The sequence below is a fragment of the Triticum dicoccoides genome, chromosome 5A (genome assembly GCF_002162155.2).
Source record: "Triticum dicoccoides isolate Atlit2015 ecotype Zavitan chromosome 5A, WEW_v2.0, whole genome shotgun sequence".
Classification (NCBI taxonomy): Eukaryota; Viridiplantae; Streptophyta; class Magnoliopsida; order Poales; family Poaceae; genus Triticum; species Triticum dicoccoides.
The window spans coordinates 201,850,420-201,869,564 of record NC_041388.1 but is presented as its reverse complement, the minus strand read 5'-3'; positions in this window follow the sequence as shown (position 1 = coordinate 201,869,564).

Below are 19,145 nucleotides of genomic sequence, written 5' to 3'. Positions count from 1 at the left end.
AGGATTCACCTTGTGTTTTCAATTTCTCTTTCTTTTCATTCCTTTGTTTACCGGAGTTGTTCATGGAGGTTCTACATGATGGTTCACCAAGGATTTAATTCCTTCTCGAAGTTTTCATCGAGATTCTTTTAAGGAGCTCAAGCATTCTTCATCTTGCATCCGGAGTGCAATTCTTTCTACCTTATCAAATGAGGTGGTATTATGTCATTCTTGATAATTTGAGTTCATGTTTCATGATTCACATGTTATTAAGAATGAGGTATTTTAAATCCACCAACCAACTAGTTGGAGCTATCTTGTGTCATGTTTCACCTAAAGCCTTCCCTGAGGATTGTTGCTATCATGGTGTTTATAATTGACCCAAGTTCTTCGTTATCCTTCCGGTGAAATAGTTTCTCGCCTCCTTATTCTTATCAATTCAAATCCATTGTTTTCGTTAGTGGCAGGTTGTCACCTCATAATTTGAGATGTATTCCATAAGACCATATCAAGATTATTCTTTTCGTTGTTGGTTTTCCAACAACTCCATTCTAGCATTTGTTGTAAGCGTGCTCCCTCAAGATCTTGTTTCTCGTCGTTCGTTCCATTCCATTCTTACTTCTGTTCCGGAGGCATTGTGATGTTGCTCTCTTCAACCCATTTTTTTGTTTTGTCAGGATCGTGTTCTTTTCTTGGTTTATCCATTTAACCGAAGTGTTGTGTCCCTTTTGCTCAAGCTCTTTCATTTTCTCAAGTCTTCATCTCTTTTCAACCGAAGTGCTACCCGAATCGGTTCTTTCTTATTCCTCTTTCTTAACGGAGTGCTTTCAACTTTGTTCTTCTCCGTTGCTTCCTTTCTTTCTTTTTGCTCAACCTTTTCAAGGTCCTTTGGTTTCACCCGTTTGTCAAAGAAGCAACTTAGTTTTACCTCTTCTCTTTCTCTTCCCTTTTTCCTCCCGTGCCATTCTAGATCTCGGGATGAGATCCTCTCGTAGTGGTGGAGTGTTGTAACGTCCCGAGACCGATGTGCCAGGTGTCTTCCAGTTATTCGCTGTTGTTGCCTTGTCATTGCTTGCGTGTCATGCATGTCATATCATGTCATCATGTGCATTCCATTTGCATACATGTTTGTCTCATGCTACCGAGCACTTTCCCCGTTGTGCAATCCGGCGCTCCTATGTCACCCGGTGTCCCTTTCAACCTCTTTTCATGTACGGGTGTTAAATGTTTTCGGATTGGACCGAGACTTGTCATGCGGCCTTGGTTTACTACCGGTAGACCACCTGTCAAGTTTCGTGCCATTTGGACTTCGTTTGATACTCCAATGGTTAACCGAGGGACCGAAAAGGCCTCGTGTGTGTTGCAGCTCAACACCCCTCCAAAGTGGCCCAAAACCCACCTATACCTCTTCTATCATCTAGAGCGTTCGATCACGATCGCGTGGCCGCAAACCGCACCTCTTTTGGACTCTCCTAGCTCCCTCTACCTATAAATATGTGGCCTCCCCCGAAAATTCCGCGGTACAAACCCTAGATCTCTCCTCTCCGTGCCGCCGGACAAAATTCCCACCGCGTCGGACAATGTCCGCGCCGCCGCGCCGGACCAATCCGAGCTCGCCACCTCACCCCGCCGCCTTCTCTCTATCCTCTACCGCGCCGGCCCGCCCGAGCCCTCGTGCGGCCCACGCGGGCCCATCTCAGTGCCGCCGCCCCATGCCCGGCTCTTCCCGCCCGAGGCGCGCCTCCCGCTGCCCGCCGGCAGCCCTCCGCGCCGCGCCGCCACGACGGCTCGCCGCCCGACGCACTCCGGCAGCCCGCGCCGACGCTGCTCCGGCTTCCGCACCAACGGCGTCGCCTCCTCGTCGCCGCGCGCCGCCCTCCTCCATCTCCAGTCACCGGAGCAAGTCCGGCCGCCGTCGCCATGAACTCCGGCGAGCCTCGGAGTGCGCGCATCTACAGTAACCGCGAGATCCAGATCTGGATCCATCCTCCTCGGTTGACTTTTTCTCCTCTAACCCTAATCTTTTTGCATTTTTCAACGCATCATAACTCTGTCATCGTAGCTCCGATTTGTGCGTGTAGCACATCAAAATGTTCGTCTCCACGATTACATCATTTCATCTCATTGCATCATTTTCATTTGAGCTCATCTTGATTCCCGAAATGCTGTTGGAAGAGGGTTGTGTGAGGAATTTGTCAGATCTATTTTAGCATATGACATTTTGTCATTTTTGCCATGATTAATGTGTGCATGCTATGATCCTGAGCTCTACATGTGTTTTTTTATATGCCATGCCATCTTTGCAGAGGTGCTTGCCATGTATTTTTGTGATATTTTTGGTGACTAGCACAAGCTTGCAAAGTAGCGTAATCGGTAATGCTGATTTCAGGGACTTCGAATTTCACAAAGTCCTTGTCCTGTTTTTGTTTTTATGCCATATGTTCATGTTGTTTCCTAGTGATCCGTGCCTCTTTCGAGGATGATAATTAAGGATGTTTTGTTAATAATGTGGTGCTCTATGCATCCATGTCTTTGTTAGCAATTATGGAGCAACTAGCTTGAGTCAATCGAGCTCTACTTTTGCTATAAAGTGAATCCTGGCAGATTGTTGACATTTTAGCGATTTTGCCGAGGATGTTGCTATTGATCCATGCACGCTATGTTGTTGTTCTTGCCATGTATAGCTTCTATGCCATGTCTTCCTGATGTGTGTATGCTTAGTTTGTCATGCCATTCTTTGTAGTGAGTGCATCGAGCTCGTAAACATGCCTACTTGTTAACTGTTTTGCCATGCTCCAGTTTTTCACCAAGTCTGAATCTATTTATGTTTTTGCCATGTTCACATGCTTGCAATTGTATTTTCTAATCCCTTTTGGGTCAAGGTCACTAAGGGACTTTTGTTAAGTGCTTTGAGTAGCTTCATGCCATGCCTTGCTTTGCCATGTTAAGTTCCTGTAGCTTGTAGTTTTCATGCGCTAAAGATTGCTTCCTGATGATAAATTCCAAACTTGTGTTAATTAAGTCTCAAACCTGTTATCATTTGCTCTTTTGCCATGCTTGTTTGAACCTGTTAATGGATGAATTAGTTGTAGCTCAGTGTTCATCTTTTGTTAAGCATCATGAGTGGATCCCTTCCATGTATTTTGTTGCCATGTTTGAGTGTTGTAGCATATTTACCTTGATGCATTTATAAGGCTACTTGCTAATTATCACAGACCGGTGCCATATTTGTTTTACTTGCCATTTCCAAACCGTGCATCCGATTCCGGTGATCTTTATATCGATTTCGACCGAAATCACCTCACCTTTCCAGTGGCACTCTTGGATTTCCAAGTTGAGGCAAGGTTCATTCATTCCTTTCCAAATCATGCATATGCATCACATACCGCATCCCGCATATCATACCATGTTCATGTGTTGGTTGTTTACTATGTTGTGTGCTTCTTTCAGGTCTTGCTTCTTCGGGTTGGTTCCAGTAACGTTATGATTGTGAGGACCCGTTCGAATACGTCCGGTTTGTCTTCTTCATGGAATCGTTCTTCTTCCTTGCGGGATTTCAGGCAAGATGACCATACCCTCGAAATCACTTTATCTTTGCTTGCTAGTAACTCGCTCTTTTGCTATGCCTATGCTGCGATACCTACCAGTTGCTTATCATGCCTCCCATATTATTGAACCAAGCCTCTAACCCACCTTGTCCTAGAAAACCGTTGTTTGGCTATGTTACCGCTTTGCTCAGCCCCTCTTATAGCGTTGTTAGTTGCAGGTGAAGATTGAAGTTTGTTCCTTGTTGGAACATGGAGATGTTGTTCCTTGTTGGAACATGTTTACTTGTTGGGATATCACAATATCTCTTATTTAATTAATGCATCTATATACTTGGTAAAGGGTGGAAGGCTCGGCCTTATGCCTGGTGTTTTGTTCCACTCTTGCCGCCCTAATTTCCGTCATATCGGTGTTATGTTCCCGGATTTTGTGTTCCTTACGCGGTTGGGTTATAATGGGAACCCCTTGACAGTTTGCCTTGAATAAAACTCCTCCAGCAATGCCCAACATTGGTTTTACCATTCGCCACCTAGCCTTTTTTCCCTTGGGTAGGCCTGCCCATGGGTCATCTTCATTTTAACCCCCCCTGGGCCAGTGCTCCTCTGTGTGTTGGTCGGACTGAGTAGACTCTGGGGCCACCTCGGGGCAACTTGAGGGTTGGTTTTACTCGTAGGATGTCTCATCTGAGTGTGCCCTGAGAACGAGATATGTGCAGCTCCTATCGGGATTTGTCGGCACATTCGGGCGGTGTTGATGGACTTGTTTTACCATTGTCGAGGATGTCTTGTAACCGGGATTCCGAGTCTGATCGGGTCTTCCCGCTTTAAGGAATATCCTTCGTTAACCGTGAGAGCTTGTGATGGTCTAAGTTGGGACACCCCTGCAGGGTTTTGAACTTTCGAAAGCCGTGCCCGCGGTTATGGGCAGATGGGAATTTGTTAATGTCCGGGTGTTGAAAATCTAAAGTTTATCTTAATTAAAATGCATCAACCGCGTGTGTAACCGTGATGGTCTCTTCTCGGCGGAGTCTGGGAAGTGAACACGGTGTTGGAGTAATGCTTGACGTAGGTTGTTCTAGGATCACTTCTTGATCATAGTTGTTCGACCATGCTTTTGCCTTCTCTTCTCGCTCTCTTTTTCGAATATGTTAGCCACCATATATGCTAGTCGCTTGCTGCAGCTCCACATCATACCTTTTACCCTACCTATATGCTTAAATAGTCTTGATCGCGAGGGTGTGAGATTGATGAGTCCCCGTGACTCACAAATACTTCCAAAAAGAGTTTGCAGGTGCCGTTGCACCGTGCAGATGACGCAACCAAGCTCAAGGAGGAGCTCGATGAAGATCTTGTCCTTTGTGTTGTTACATTCTAGTTGATCAGTAGTGGAGCCCAGTTGGGGTCGATCGGGGATCTGTGTAGCATTTGGGGTAGTCTTCTTTCATTTTGGTTCCATAGTGGGACCTTGATTGTATCTGGATGATGTAATGCTTTATTCATGTATTATGTGAAGTGGCGATTGTAAGCCAACTATGTATCTCTTTCCCTTATGTATTACATGGGTTGTGTGAAGATTACCTCACTTGCGACATTGCTTTCAATGCGGTTATGCCTCTAAGTCGTGCTTCGACACGTGGGAGATATAGCCGCATCGAGGGCGTTACAACTATGGCAGTACCACTGATGATATGTGCTTTGTCGGGGGAGCATGGTGACAATGCCGCCGCCTGGCGGGTGTTTACTATCGCCATTCCCCATCTCTTAATGGTGCACAGACTTTGATGGAGGAGGAGAGCCGCCTACCAGGAGTCGGCCTCCCTGCGCCGACTGGTCAGGGCTTGCCGTCTCCTGGCTTCTCACGGACAGGTAGGGCCTGCCGCCTGCGGGCCGTATCGACAGCTCGTTATGGGGGCGCTGCCAATAGGCTGTAGGTGCCGTGATGGGCTGCGTGGCAACAGTGACGCCCCAGGCGAGGGATATCCGCCCAGTACTAAGCACTGTGGCCTCGCTCTGCCCTGGATTCGGGGGTGGTAGGACGCACTATGGCCATGCCCTGTCTCGTCATCGTAATGAGGTGCTAACTTCAAGGGAACGGAGGGGGTCACCTGCCAGGAGCCGTCCTCTTTGGAGGCCGCTTGCTAGGAGTCGGCCCATCTTGTGGCCGTCTTCTGGGTTCCGCCGCCTTCCAGTGGCCGACCATTTGGACCAGCCGGCCCCTAGAAGGTGGGTGCTTATCCTTGATGCTTTGAGGGGCACAGTTAGCCCCAATGTCTTGAAATACCAAGGGGGCCGATGTGGCTACCCATGGTCATTTACTCCAACACTGATGTCATCATGGTTTTATGGTAAGTGAAAGTAACCGTGTGTCCGAAACAGTAAGGGGAAACCCGAGGAATCACCCTTAATGGATTCCCACTCGATGTAACCATCAAGGTGGACTTGGAGGAATCACGCTCGATGGTCCACACTTGAGGTGTTGCACGACAGAGTCGTTATCGGGAGTGGTGAAGGAGGAATCACCCTCGATGACCATGACCGAATAGCTACACTATAGGGTTAACATCAGAAGTGCTGACGAGGTATCACCCTCGGCACTCGATAATAACTCTGAAGAGTCGTACAACTAAAGGGGGTGATGTGCGGTGTCAGGGCCTAGACGTCGATCACATTGATCGAGTCATCGAACATAAAGCGGGGGCAACTAGGACAAGGTGACGGGTCTCTGGTGGATCACTAACCAACCTATACTAAGCAGTTCATGATAAACGGGTAACGTATGAGAGCAGGTAACAAAAACAGGCTATGCATGAGAGTAGGATCATACAAAAGCAGTAGCAGTTCTAATGCAAGCATAAGAGAGAAGGGAATGGGTGATATCAGAATGATCAATGGGGGTTTGCTTGCCTGGAAGCTCTGTTGAAAAGGGAGGGTCGTCGTCGACGTAGTCGAGCATAGTGTCACCGGCAGCGATCTCAGGGTCTATCGGAGAGAAGAGGGGGGGGGGAAACAATAATGCAAACAAAGCATCACAAAGCATAACATGGAAAAACACGGTGCTAGGGGTGATCAAACGAAGTGCTAGGTGATATAGACCAAGAGCAGAAACATCTGAGAATGTTTTCCCAGCGTTTGGCATTGCTTGGTCGGATGAAAGTGGGGGAAAGGTTCCATGTTTGCATTGTTAGAGGAATGGGACAGCTACATGGAGGGCACCAACAGATTTGTCTTGTTTTCTAAATATTTTTCCTATATAAAACATTTTCATCAGAGTTACAATTTAGTTTCTATTAATTTTCAAAGATTTAAACACTTCTAGAATTTAATCTGTCGACGTTCTGGGAACGGAAGTTGCCAGACTAGCCTGCCTGCGGCCGCAGCGTGGCTCCTCCAGTGGCCCCGTACGGCCCATCTTCACCAGCGAATATTCAAGACCCTCGTGAGGGGCCAAGCCTCACGAGGCGGATGATGCAAGACCTCCTCAAGGGCGGCCTCACTAGGCTGGCTTGCGAGGGACGGAGAGATCAAGGCAAGGTGAACCTCGCGAGGTTCCAATGACGTAAGCCATGATGATTAAGACCAGGCGGGCGCCAGCGAGCACAGTGTCCTCGTTTCCTCTTTGGTGCTAAATAGGCAAGTGCAGGAGAGGAGTCCTGAGGCATCATGCAAAGGTTTCCATATCTGTGCAACAAGATCAAGACCCGCAGGACGGCAGGACGGAGGTCACCGTGGAGCACAAGATGGCGTCACCACCAGAGCCTTTGGCATGCGAAGACTACTTTTGTCTAGAAAGCTTGTACTAGCTGTCCCCCTTCAAATTGGCCATTGTGGGCCTTCCCGCTCAATATTTGGGAAGAGGACCAGGGCCTCTTCTAAGTGCATCTAGTGCCACCCCTAGTTGGTTTTGGAGTATTGACGACAAACCTAGTTGAGGGACTAATGTGTTTGTGAGAATTGCAGGAAAACACAGGTAGAAGTCCCTTATTGTTTCGGTTTTACTACCAGAGATGACCCCTAAAAATGTATGAAGACATTGAAGACAAAGGTGGTATATGAAGATATTCACATTGAAGACTATGACAAAAGAAGACACGTTATGAAGCCTATGGAGCTCGAAGACTTAGATCTTTCGTAGTTCCTTTTCTTTTATGTTGAGTCATAGGAACCACCGTACTGTTAAGTGGGGTCCAGGAGAACCAGTCAGAATGACTGAAGTGATGCCTAAATCAAAAACCTATGTCTTCGAGCGAAGACAATGAGAGCGAATCTTGTCCAGAGCCGGACAAGTCAGCTTTGCTTGTAGCCCAAGTAAAGTTGCCATGAGAGTTCGAAATCTAACCGTTGAGACATGTGTCAGTTCCTTAGTGACCCAGGGTCATTTCGGACAAATCAGGTCGGGTTGCCAAGTGGCTATAAATAGCCCACCCCCACAACCATAAACGGTTGGCTGCTCAGATTTCAGTGCACGGCTTTTGTCGTTTGAGAGCAACCCACCTCGAAGCCTTTGATAGAAAATTCCTAGTGAGAAGAAAAGCCCTAACCACCCAGAGCCAGAGCAAATTGGGCATCACTTAGGTCTTCTTGTCTGTGTGATCTGAAGACTTATTACACTTGAGGACTGTGAATCCTCCAGACGGTTAGGCGTCGCGTTCAGAGCATCCAAGAGACATTGTGGATTGCCAGTGAACGAAGTTTGTGAAGGTTTGGGAGTCTACCTTGAAGACTTACCAGAGTGATTGGGCGAGGACTAAGTGACCTTAGCTCAAGGAGAATATGGTGAGGACTTGGTGTCCTGAACCGCGTGTTCAGGACTGGGTGTCCGGGACTGTGTGTCCTAAGGTTTAAATACCTAGCCGCTCCAACCAGACGTACAGTTGTCACAGCAAGTGGAACTGGTCCAACATATCATTGTCTTCAACGAGTCACTGGTTTCATCTTCACTTCCTTTTCTTACTGTTACACATTGTGAAGCCATTGCATGCTTGCTTTATCTTTTGTCTTCACAACTTGAATGTATGATCTGTTTGGCTACATAACTTCTTCCTACCTGATCCTTATTACACTGTAGTTGTTTGTCATTGTGCCTTCACTCTATTGAACACATGACCATGGCTGGCCTAGTGTAATCTAACTTCCGCTGCATAGTAATAGGCATAATCTTCGATGTTTGTCTTCATAACTCCCATGTTTTGAAGACTTTCATAAAAATCGCCTATTCACCCCCCCTCTAGTCGATATAACGCACTTTCAATTGGTATCAGAGCAAGGTGCTCCCTTGTTCTGTGTGATTCGGTTTAACCACCTGGAGTTTTAGCTATGTCGACTGCAGGGATAATCAAAGTCTCCGCTGCGTGCCCCGTCTTCGATGGAACTGAATATCCCTACTGGAAGAATAAGATGCGCATGCATCTTGAAGCCATTGACGTCGACCTATGGTATGTCGTCGAGAACGGCGTTCCCAAGGCTGGAGAAGGTGTCACTGCTGCTGATGTCAAGAAGTTCACTCAACTGGACTCTACTGCCAAAAATATCATCTGTGGTCATCTGACAAAAGGACAGTATGGTCGTGTGAGTGCTTTGAAGACATCCAAGCTGGTCTGGGACTGGCTCTCCAAGGTCAATGAAGGCGTCTCAACCCAGAGAGATCAAAGGATCAGTGTTCTTCACAACCTCTTCAACCGCTTCAAGCGAAATGACAATGAGAATGTCCAACACACATTTGACCGGCTCACTGACATCACAAATGAGCTTCAAGCCCTCGGCGCCACTGAGATCACCAAACATGAAATCGTCAAGACGCTGCTGAGATCACTTGATAGTTTGTTTGACATCCTGGCCCTGATGATTCAAGAACGTCCTGATTTCAAGACACTCGATCCGTCTGACATACTTGAGAGGCTCAACACACATGAGTTTGAGCTTTCTGAGAAAAGAGATATCTATGGTCCAAACTATGGGCGAACTCATGCCTTGAAGGCAAAAGATGTTTCCTCATCTGAAGAAGAATCTGACTGCAGTTCTGATGATCCCGAAGATATTGGAAGAGAACTTGCAATGCTAGTGAAGAAGTTCCAAAAATTCACCAAGAAGAAAGGCTTCAGAAAATCTTCATGATCAAGCTCAAGGAATGATGAAGCTTCTGCTCATGACTACAAGAAGAAAACATGTCACAAGTGCAAGAAAACTGGACACTTCATCTCTGAGTGTCCACAGTGGGACAATGAGAACAGAAGGAAGAAGAAGAGCAAGGAATATGATTCTGACGACAAGAAGAAGAAGAAATACTCAAAGTCTTCTTCCATGTCTTCTTCAAAGTCTTCATCACACAAGAAGAGCTCATCTGGCAAGGCACGTGCGTTTGTTGGCAAGGAGATGATTCAGAGGAGGAGTCCGCATCTGAGGAGGCAGAGGTGGAGTCTGAGGAGGAGTCAGATTCTGGCATTGCGAGTCTGGCTACAGCATACGTCGCCAAGTCCATCTTCAACACTGAAGACAATGACTGCATCACTGACACCGACACAAATGACAAGAACGACTCCACTCCTACCTACTGCTTCATGGCACGCGGTGCCAAGGGTACGACACCGGCGACTTGAAAGTCTTCAGAATGGATTATTGACAGTGGGTGTACAAATCACATGACTGGCAAAAGAAGCCTTCTTATGGACTCAACATTACGTCCATCCGACAAAAGCCACATCACATTTGCTGACATTGGTAAAAGTAAGGTATTGGGTCTAGGTAGAGTTGCAATCTCAAAGGATCAACACATGGATAAAGTCATGCTTGTTGAATCCCTTGGCTTCAACTTAATGTCTGTCTCAATGCTTTGCGATTTGAATATGATCGTAATGTTTGGAAAATATTGTTGCCTGGTACTAATGGAATCTGACAAGTCTCTAGTGTTTGAAGGGTATCGGAAAGGTGATTTGTACGTGGTAGATTTCTCAGCAGGACCACAACTTGCAGTATGTCTTCTTGCAAAAGCTTCAGAATGCTGGCTTTGGCATCGGAGGCTTGGGCATGCTGGCATGAGGAACCTCCACACTCTTGCGAAGAAGAAGCATGTCATAGGCATCGAGGGCGTCAAGTTCAAGAAAGATCACTTATGCGGTGCCTGTGAAGCAGGGAAGAAGACAAGAGCAAAACATCCTTCGAAGACAATCATGACTACTACTCAACCCTTCGAACTGCTCCACATGGATCTTTTCGGTCCCACTCACTACTCAACTTTTACTACCACTGCTTGCCTCTATGGCTTTGTGATTGTTGATGATTACTCTAGATATACTTGGGTGCACATAATCCTTTACAAGACTGAAGTGCAGGATGTCTTCAGACGCTTCGCAAATCAAGCTATGAACAATTTTGGCGCCAAGATAAAGCACATCAGAAGTGACAATGGCACTGAATTCAAGAACACTGGCCTTGATACATATCTTGATACCTTGGGCATCACACATGAATTCTCAGCTCCGTACACGCCACAGCAAAATGGCATCGTCGAACGCAAGAATAGAACACTCATTGAAATGGCCAGAACAATGCTAGATGAATACAAGACTCCAAGAAAATTCTGGACTGAAGCCATTGACACTGCATGCCATACAATCAATCGCGTTTATCTTCACAAGCTTCTGTACAAGACATCTTATGAACTCCTAACTGGCAAGAAGCCAAATGTCAGTTACTTCAGAGTATTTGGCTCAAGGTGCTGGATCAAGGACCCACATCACACTTCAAAATTTGCACCTAAATCACATGAGGGCTTTATGCTTGGATATGGAAAGGACTCGCACTCCTACAGAGTCTTCAATCTCTTTCATTACAAAGTGGTTGAAACAGTGGATGTGCGGTTCGATGAGACAAATGGTTCACAAAGAGAGCAACTGCCAAATGTGCTAGATGAAGTTCCAGCTAGTGAATCAATCAAGCTTATGGGAACTGGAGAGATTATACCTTCTGAAGCTCATCCTGAAGAAGAACTTATCATCTCAGCACCTGATCAACATGAAGACAATGCTTAGCCTGAAGACATTCCTCCCAATAACAACACAGATCAGCAAGAGCAAAGTCTTCGCCCTGTACATCCTCGTGTTTCAAATGAAGTGCAGATTGACAGAATAATTGACAGCATCAATGCACCTGGTCCACTCACTCATTCAAGGGCAACTCAGCTAGCAAATTTCTATGGGCACTTCTTATTCGTATCAATTTTAGAACCCAAGAAAGTTGAAGAAGCCTTCATGGAACCTGAATGGATTCAAGCTATGCAAGAAGAGCTTCAACAGTTTGAGCTGAATAATGTATGGGAACTGGTTAAGCGTCCTGATCCACGGAAGCACAACATAATAGGCACCAAATGGATATACTGCAACAAGCAAGATGAGCATGGTCAAGTTGTCAGAAACAAAGCTCGTCTCGTTGCTCAAGGATACACTCAAGTGGAGGGCATTGACTTCGATGAAACATTTGCTCCTGTGGCAAGGCTTGAAGCTATACGCATACTGCTGGCTTATGCAAATCATCATAACATACTTCTATATCAAATGGATGTGAAAAGCGCCTTTCTCAATGGCAAGATTGAAGAAGAAGTGTATGTTGCACAACCACCTGGCTTTGAAAATCCAAAACATCCTGACATGGTATACAAGCTCAACAAGGCACTGTATGGCCTCAAACAAGCCCCTAGGGCCTGGTATGACACACTCAAATACTTCCTGAAGAGCAAAGGCTTCATACCTAGTTCCCTGGATCCCACTCTTTTCACGAAGACATATGATGGTGAACTGTTTGTGTGCCAAATCTATGTGGATGACATTATCTTCGGCTGCACCAATCAGAAGTACAGTGAAGAGTTTGGATATATGATGCAAGAGCAATATCAGATGTCCATGATGGGGGAGCTGAAGTTCTTCCTTTGTCTTCAAATACGACAACAACGCAATGACATCTTCATATCTCAAGAGAAATATCTCAAAGATTTCCTGAAGAAGTTTGGTATGCAAGACTGCAAAGGCTTCACAACACCAATGCCAGCCAAACATCATCTAGGACCTGACGACAATGGTAAAGAGTTCGATCAAAAGGTATACCGCTCCATGATTGGGTCTTTGCTTTATTTATGTGCATCTAGGCCAGATATTATGCTTAGTGTTTGCATGTGTGCTCGATTTCAAGCAGCACCAAAGGAGTCGCATCACTTAGCTGTGAAGCGAATTCTTCGATATTTGGAACTTCCAAAGATCTGCCTAAAGACTTGGCAGAAATGTACAAAACAGATCCAGAAGAGAGCTATGGGCAGCGCAAGACCCGAATCCAATGGATTCGACGCTATTGGGCAGAACAGGGGTTCAAATACCGCTTCGTCACTCAGGAGAATGCAGAGAAATATGCCATCAAGAGGCCATGGGGGGATATCCGTTTCAAGAACCTCTTACCCAGAACCAAAGATGAAGCCATTGCGTAAGGCTTCTACCCATGCATGGTCCGAGGACCACAGCCTGATGATGCGCATCCGTCGTCACTCCTCTGGTGTCATGACGACAATCTCTTCAAGCGCAACTTTCAGTTTGCCGAAAAGTCAGCGAAGCTAAACAAGAAGAAATTCGGGTTAGATTTCAACCCTGGTCCCTCCTCACCAAGGGAAGATGGCACACGCGACGCCGAACCCAATATCATCGGTCCTTTTGCCAATCTTGAGGGCCTGATCACTCACATCTTAGTACAAGGGGCTGCCGTGAATGACCCTCCAGCTGACTCTGAGTCTGATGAAGCTCCTGCTGTGCCGAAGCCAAAGCAGACGAAGAAACCAAAAGCTTCAAAGCCGGCCCCTGCCTCAAAAATCTCAAGGGGGAAGCCTTTGAAAACTGCACCTCCTGAAGTCAGTGTGTAGTCTGAAGACGTATCCCGCGTCTCCAAGCCCCAGAAGGAAAAGGAGCCCCAGCAACAAACAAGCAAAGAGCTCACTGCTGCTGCCATTCTGCGCAGCGAAGCCATTGATCTATCAAGCGATGAAGATCTGGGAGATGACGCTCTAGAGCAGCTTATCAAAAGCAAAGAAGAAGCTGAAATCTTCAACAATCTGCCTCTCTTTGATGTCGCCATCATCCACAGCTTCATCGATGAATGGTTTGACTCACCAGACATAAGCTTCAATGATCTGCAGCTGCCAGTTGGCCTCAGTGTCGCCTTCCAAGGCGCAATTGCTTCAGAACTGGCCATTGCTCAGCGCATTGTTGAGCTGGAGCAGAAAATTGATCACGAAAAGGCTCAGTTCAAGAAGCACATGGCCAGCCTCAGCGTGCAGGAAGTGAGGAGCTTCAAAATCATGCTGCATGAGCTCAAAGAAAACTTTCTGAAGAAGCGGGCTGAAGCTCAGGGCTCGCGTGAAAGGATGAAGTCTTTGGCAGAAAAATGTGTTCAAGCCTACAACGAGGCTGAAAAGCACAAGGCACTTGGGCGTCCTGGCATCGACCCAAGATGGCCGTTAAGAAGAAGAAGAAGTCTGCTGTGAATGAACCAGAGGCACCTCGGCAAGAAGCGGTTCAAATTGTCTTTCCCACTGCAACGTCTGGCTCGAAGCCAAAGAGCCGGTCAACAGCTTCAGAGCTAAAGAAGACAAGAACTGCAGAGGCTGAAGCCAGAAAAAGGAAGAGCTCTGAAGCCTCTCCTACTGCCCCCAGCAAAAAGAAGCGCAAGACCAAGAAATCTAGGGCTGCTCCCACAGAGCCCTTGATGGTTGAACCCCTTTCTGTCATTCACCCCAATGCAGAAAGACGACTGACAGTTCATGAGCCTGCTCCCACTGAGGCTCCTGAAGCTGAAGATATTCCAGCAGCCGACCCCATAGCTGCTGAAGACATTGATCGTCAAGACAGTGCACAAGATGATGCAGCCCTTCCTCAGCCTGAAACAAGCGAACTCATCAGTATTGGTCGTCCTCTGATGCCAATGGCACATGATGAGTCATGGGCGGATCGCCCTCAGGAGGAAGAAGACTTTGAGGTCCAGCCCACTCCGACCCCACAAGTGTCGTCTGCGTTCCGTAGGCTTCGCAAAGGTCCACGGCCTCAAGTCCATACTGCAGAAATTCCGGCTGCATCAGCCGAAGACAATGAAGAAGCACCACCAGAACCCACTTCCCCGCTCCATCAAGATGCAGTTCTCCATGAGAACGTGCCTGAGGTTGTCCCTCCCACTACACAAGTGGAGGAAGAAAATGTTGCGGCTCCCACCACAAACACTGAAGCCAATGTGGAGCCCGCCCCACCAAATGCTTCAGCGGACAGCGAAGCTACCGAGCCAGACACTTCTGTTCCTGAGTCTGCTGCAGGTCCTCAATTCGATTATCATATTGAGCACAGGCCGCATGTTCAGAAGCCAGTCCCAAGGCTACCAAGGTTCCCAGGTACTGCATCAGCACCTGGTTCCTTTAACATCAACAACTTCAAGGCAGACAATACATTTTTCAATAGCTCCAAGAACCCTATTCAAAGGAAAGGATTGTATTAGACAGGTTCTGGAGCTATTCTCAGCGCAGCTATTATTCATGCATCTTATACAACCAAGGCCGCATCTTTCCGCACAAGCGCCTTGAGGTTGAAGCCATTGCTGGTCTGCCATGTCTTGAGGAAGCCATGGATTGCTTCAGGCAAGTGGGTCTGCTGCCGTTTGTGACTGATGAAGAGCACTGGAATGAAGAGCTTCTGCTTCAGTTCTATGCCACTCTGCATATCAAAGGATACAACAGAGATCCAAAGACTTGGGTACTGGAGTGGATGACCGGAAATGTCCATCATGAAGCCAATGAATTTGATATCATTGAGCTCACCGGCCTGCCCACTCCTGGCGAATACTACGAGGAAGGATGTCAACTACATTGCCATTGAAAGCTTATTCCAGAGGCCTGAACCCAATATGAGTCAGATGCTCTCAATGATGAAGCCATTGCCTCAGGATGCACCCTATCCAACTGAGTTCTTCGTTGAAGACCTAGAGTACCTGCCTAGGACCATATATCACATCATCCGGCGGACTCTCTGGCCCATTAAGGGACACTCACCACATGCCAAGATCGAGGGTGCAATGAAGACTATGATATTCTGTATCCTTCATGGCAAATGGTTCAACGCACAGGATTTCTTCATACGCCAACTTGCAGCGTCAGGCTCAGAATTATTTGGTTTGAAGTTCTATGCTCCTTGGGTGATGAGGCTGATCAAACTGCACTCTGCGATCTCGTATCAGCCCTCTGCCCGAAACCATCAGATCTTCTTGCCAGATGTGGATACCTCTACTGAAGCAATATACCCTGAGCCTGCCAAGCAACCAATAAGTCTTCAGAATGCAGAACACCAGAGCTTCACGCAGAATGTTGAAGGTGTTGAAGCCATATCCAGGGTATATCCGTTGGCTGGCACTACACGTGCACCAGCATCTACTGAATCCATAGACAGCACAAATGCTCCAAGACCCAAGAAGCGTGCTCGTGTCCTCACTGACCGAGAGCTTCTTGTGGCCCTTCACCAAAAGCAAGATAGGCATCACGACTGGCTAAAGCGTCAGATGAAGAGCCTCTTGGTGGATGTCAATCGTCTTTGAAACCTAGCCACCAAGAATGCGTTTGTCACTCATGAGATGTGCCGTCGTACATGGAAAGGGCTCTCAATGATATGCACTGAAGCTGAACTTGAAGAGGATGGCTTCACAGAGCGCTTCAAATTTGACACCACACCTCCGAGAAGGGATGTGATGCGCAACACACCGTCACTTGAAGACTCTGAGTTTTCTTCATCTGCTGCCACAGTTACTGCAAGGATCATTGATGAAGACAATGATGCTACATCACCACCATCTGCTTCAGCACATCCAAGTTCTGCACCGCCAAACAACTCCACCGACCCTGCTGCGCCTGGGAACGCGTAGAAAACTCTATGTCTTCAAACCTTTTTGGTCATTACTGACAAAAGGGGGAGAAGCATATGATGTTTATAGTCTTCAAGCGGGTCAATATGGGCGGGTGCCTTATGTTTTGTTATATTTTGCTTCGTGTTTACAACTCTGTTTTTTTTGCTTCATTTGGTTCTTTGAGTTGTAAACACTAAAACTCGATGGTCGTCTGCTACTTATTTGCCACTCTATTTGCGAAGATAAATTCCGCACTTATCTCATTCTGCAGATGTCCATTTTCCATTATGCATGTCATTATCTTCATATACTTTCACATGCATAGTGGATTGTCATCATAAGCTGAAGAGGATCTCCTCAAGTACAACCTGCCATGTGCATTTGCATTCCAAAAGCAAATTAACTTATATGCACATCTTCAGGGGGAGCCTTTGCAACTTATGAAGACAATTCCCTATCCTTTACAAACTTCACACTTTATATTCCCCGTTGAAAACTTCAACTAGTTTGTCATCAATCACCAAAAAGGGGGAGATTGTAAGTGCATCTAGTGCCACCCCTAGTTGGTTTGGGAGTATTGACGACAAACCTAGTTGAGGGACTAATGTGTTTGTGAGAATTGCAGGAAAACACAGGTAGAAGTCCCTCATTGATTCGCTTTTACTACCAGAGATGACCCCTAAAAATGTACGAAGACATTGAAGACAAAGGTGGTATATGAAGATATTCACATTGAAGACTATGACAAAAGAAGACATGTTATGAAGCCTATGGAGCTCGAAGACTTAGATCTTTCGTAGTTCCTTTTCTTTTATGTTGAGTCATAGGAACCACCGTACTGTTAAGTGGGGTCCAGGAGAACCAGTCAGAATGACTGAAGTGATGCCTAAATCAAAAACCTATGTCTTCGAGCGAAGACAATGAGAGCGAATCTTGTCCAGAGCCGGACAAGTCAGCTTTGCTTGTAGCCCAAGTAAAGTTGCCATGAGAGTTCGAAATCTGACCGTTGAGACACGTGTCAGTTCCTTAGTGACCCAGGGTCATTTCGGACAAATCAGGTCGGGTTGCCAAGTGGCTATAAATAGCCCACCCCCACAACCATAAACGGTTGGCTGCTCAGATTTCAGTGCATGGCTTTTGTCGTTTGAGAGCAACCCACCTAGAAGCCTTTGAGAGAAAATTCCTAGTGAGGAAAAAAGCCCTAACCACCCAGAGCCAGAGCAAATTGGGCATCACTTAGGTCTTCTTGTCTGTGTGATCTGAAGACTTATTACACTTGAGGACTGTGAATCCTCCAGACGGTTAGGCGTCGCGTTCAGAGCATCCAAGAGACATTGTGGATTGCCAGTGAATGAAGTTTGTGAAGGTTTGGGAGTCTACCTTGAAGACTTACCAGAGTGATTGGGCGAGGACTAAGTGACCTTAGCTCAAGGAGAATACGGTGAGGACTTGGTGTCCTGAACTGTGTGTTCAGGACTGGGTGTCCGGGACTGTGTGTCCTAAGGTTTAAATACCTAGCCGCTCCAACCAGACGTACAGTTGTCACAGCAACTGGAACTGGTCCAACATATCATTGTCTTCAACGAGTCACTGGTTTCATCTTCACTTCCTTTTCTTACTGTTACACATTGTGAAGCCATTGCATGCTTGCTTTATCTTTTGTCTTCACAACGTGAATGTATGATCTGTTTGGCTACATAACTTCTTCCTACCTGATCCTTATTAGACTGCAGTTGTTTGTCATTGTGCCTTCACTCTATTGAACACATGACCATGGCTGGCCTAGTGTAATCTAACTTCTGTTGCATAGTAATAGGCATAATCTTCGCTGTTTGTCTTCATAACTCCCACGTTTTGAAGACTTTCATAAAAATCGCCTATTCACCCCCCTCTAGTCGATATAACGCACTTTCACCTCTACAAATAGGAGTAGCCACCACCATAGAGGGGGGGCATCTCATCTTGGATCGGGGCCATTCGATCCATAGCCTCACACAAGTTCACCAAGCACAAGAACACCTCTCCTCAGAAGGCCGTTCTTCGATTGTAACTGTTCATCCGCAGCCTAAGAGGCAATCCACCACACCACACTGGAGTAGGGTATTACACCACAACGGTCGCCCGAACCAGTATTAATCTTGTGTCTCGTGTTCTTTGGGTCCGTCAAGCTAGGTCGTGAGATCGTTGAGTATGCGAGCTAGAGAGTGGGGAGATCTTCATGTGCACCCCAGTCTTCGAACCTCAAGGGTTTTGCCAGAACCCGAGATCCGACATTTGGCGCGCCAGGTAGGGGTGCTCCGAAGCTTCGCCCCTCGACGGCCTCGCCTCTCCGACCGGCTTTCATGGACGCTGCCTCTTCCCCGACTAGATCGACGGGAGCCCTCTGCAGCGCCGGGGGGCTCCGGGCCTTCACCCCCGTCTTGCGGCGAGTGCAGTTGCCACACAAGTTCAAGCCAGAGATGCCGCCCCATTATGATGGTGCGGCGGATCCGGCGGCCTTTCTACTGGTGTACGAGGAGGCTATCCTAGAGGCCGGGGGCGACGACAATATCATGGCCAAATGGTTCCCGATGGCCCTCACTGGCGTGCCACGCGCCTGGCTCCTCCATCCGCCAGAGTCTTCCGTGGCCTCTTGGGAGGAGCTGCGTGACCTCTTCATCGCGCGCTTCGGTGGACCAGCACCCCCGGTCGTCGTGGCTCTCCTTGGTGCCTCGC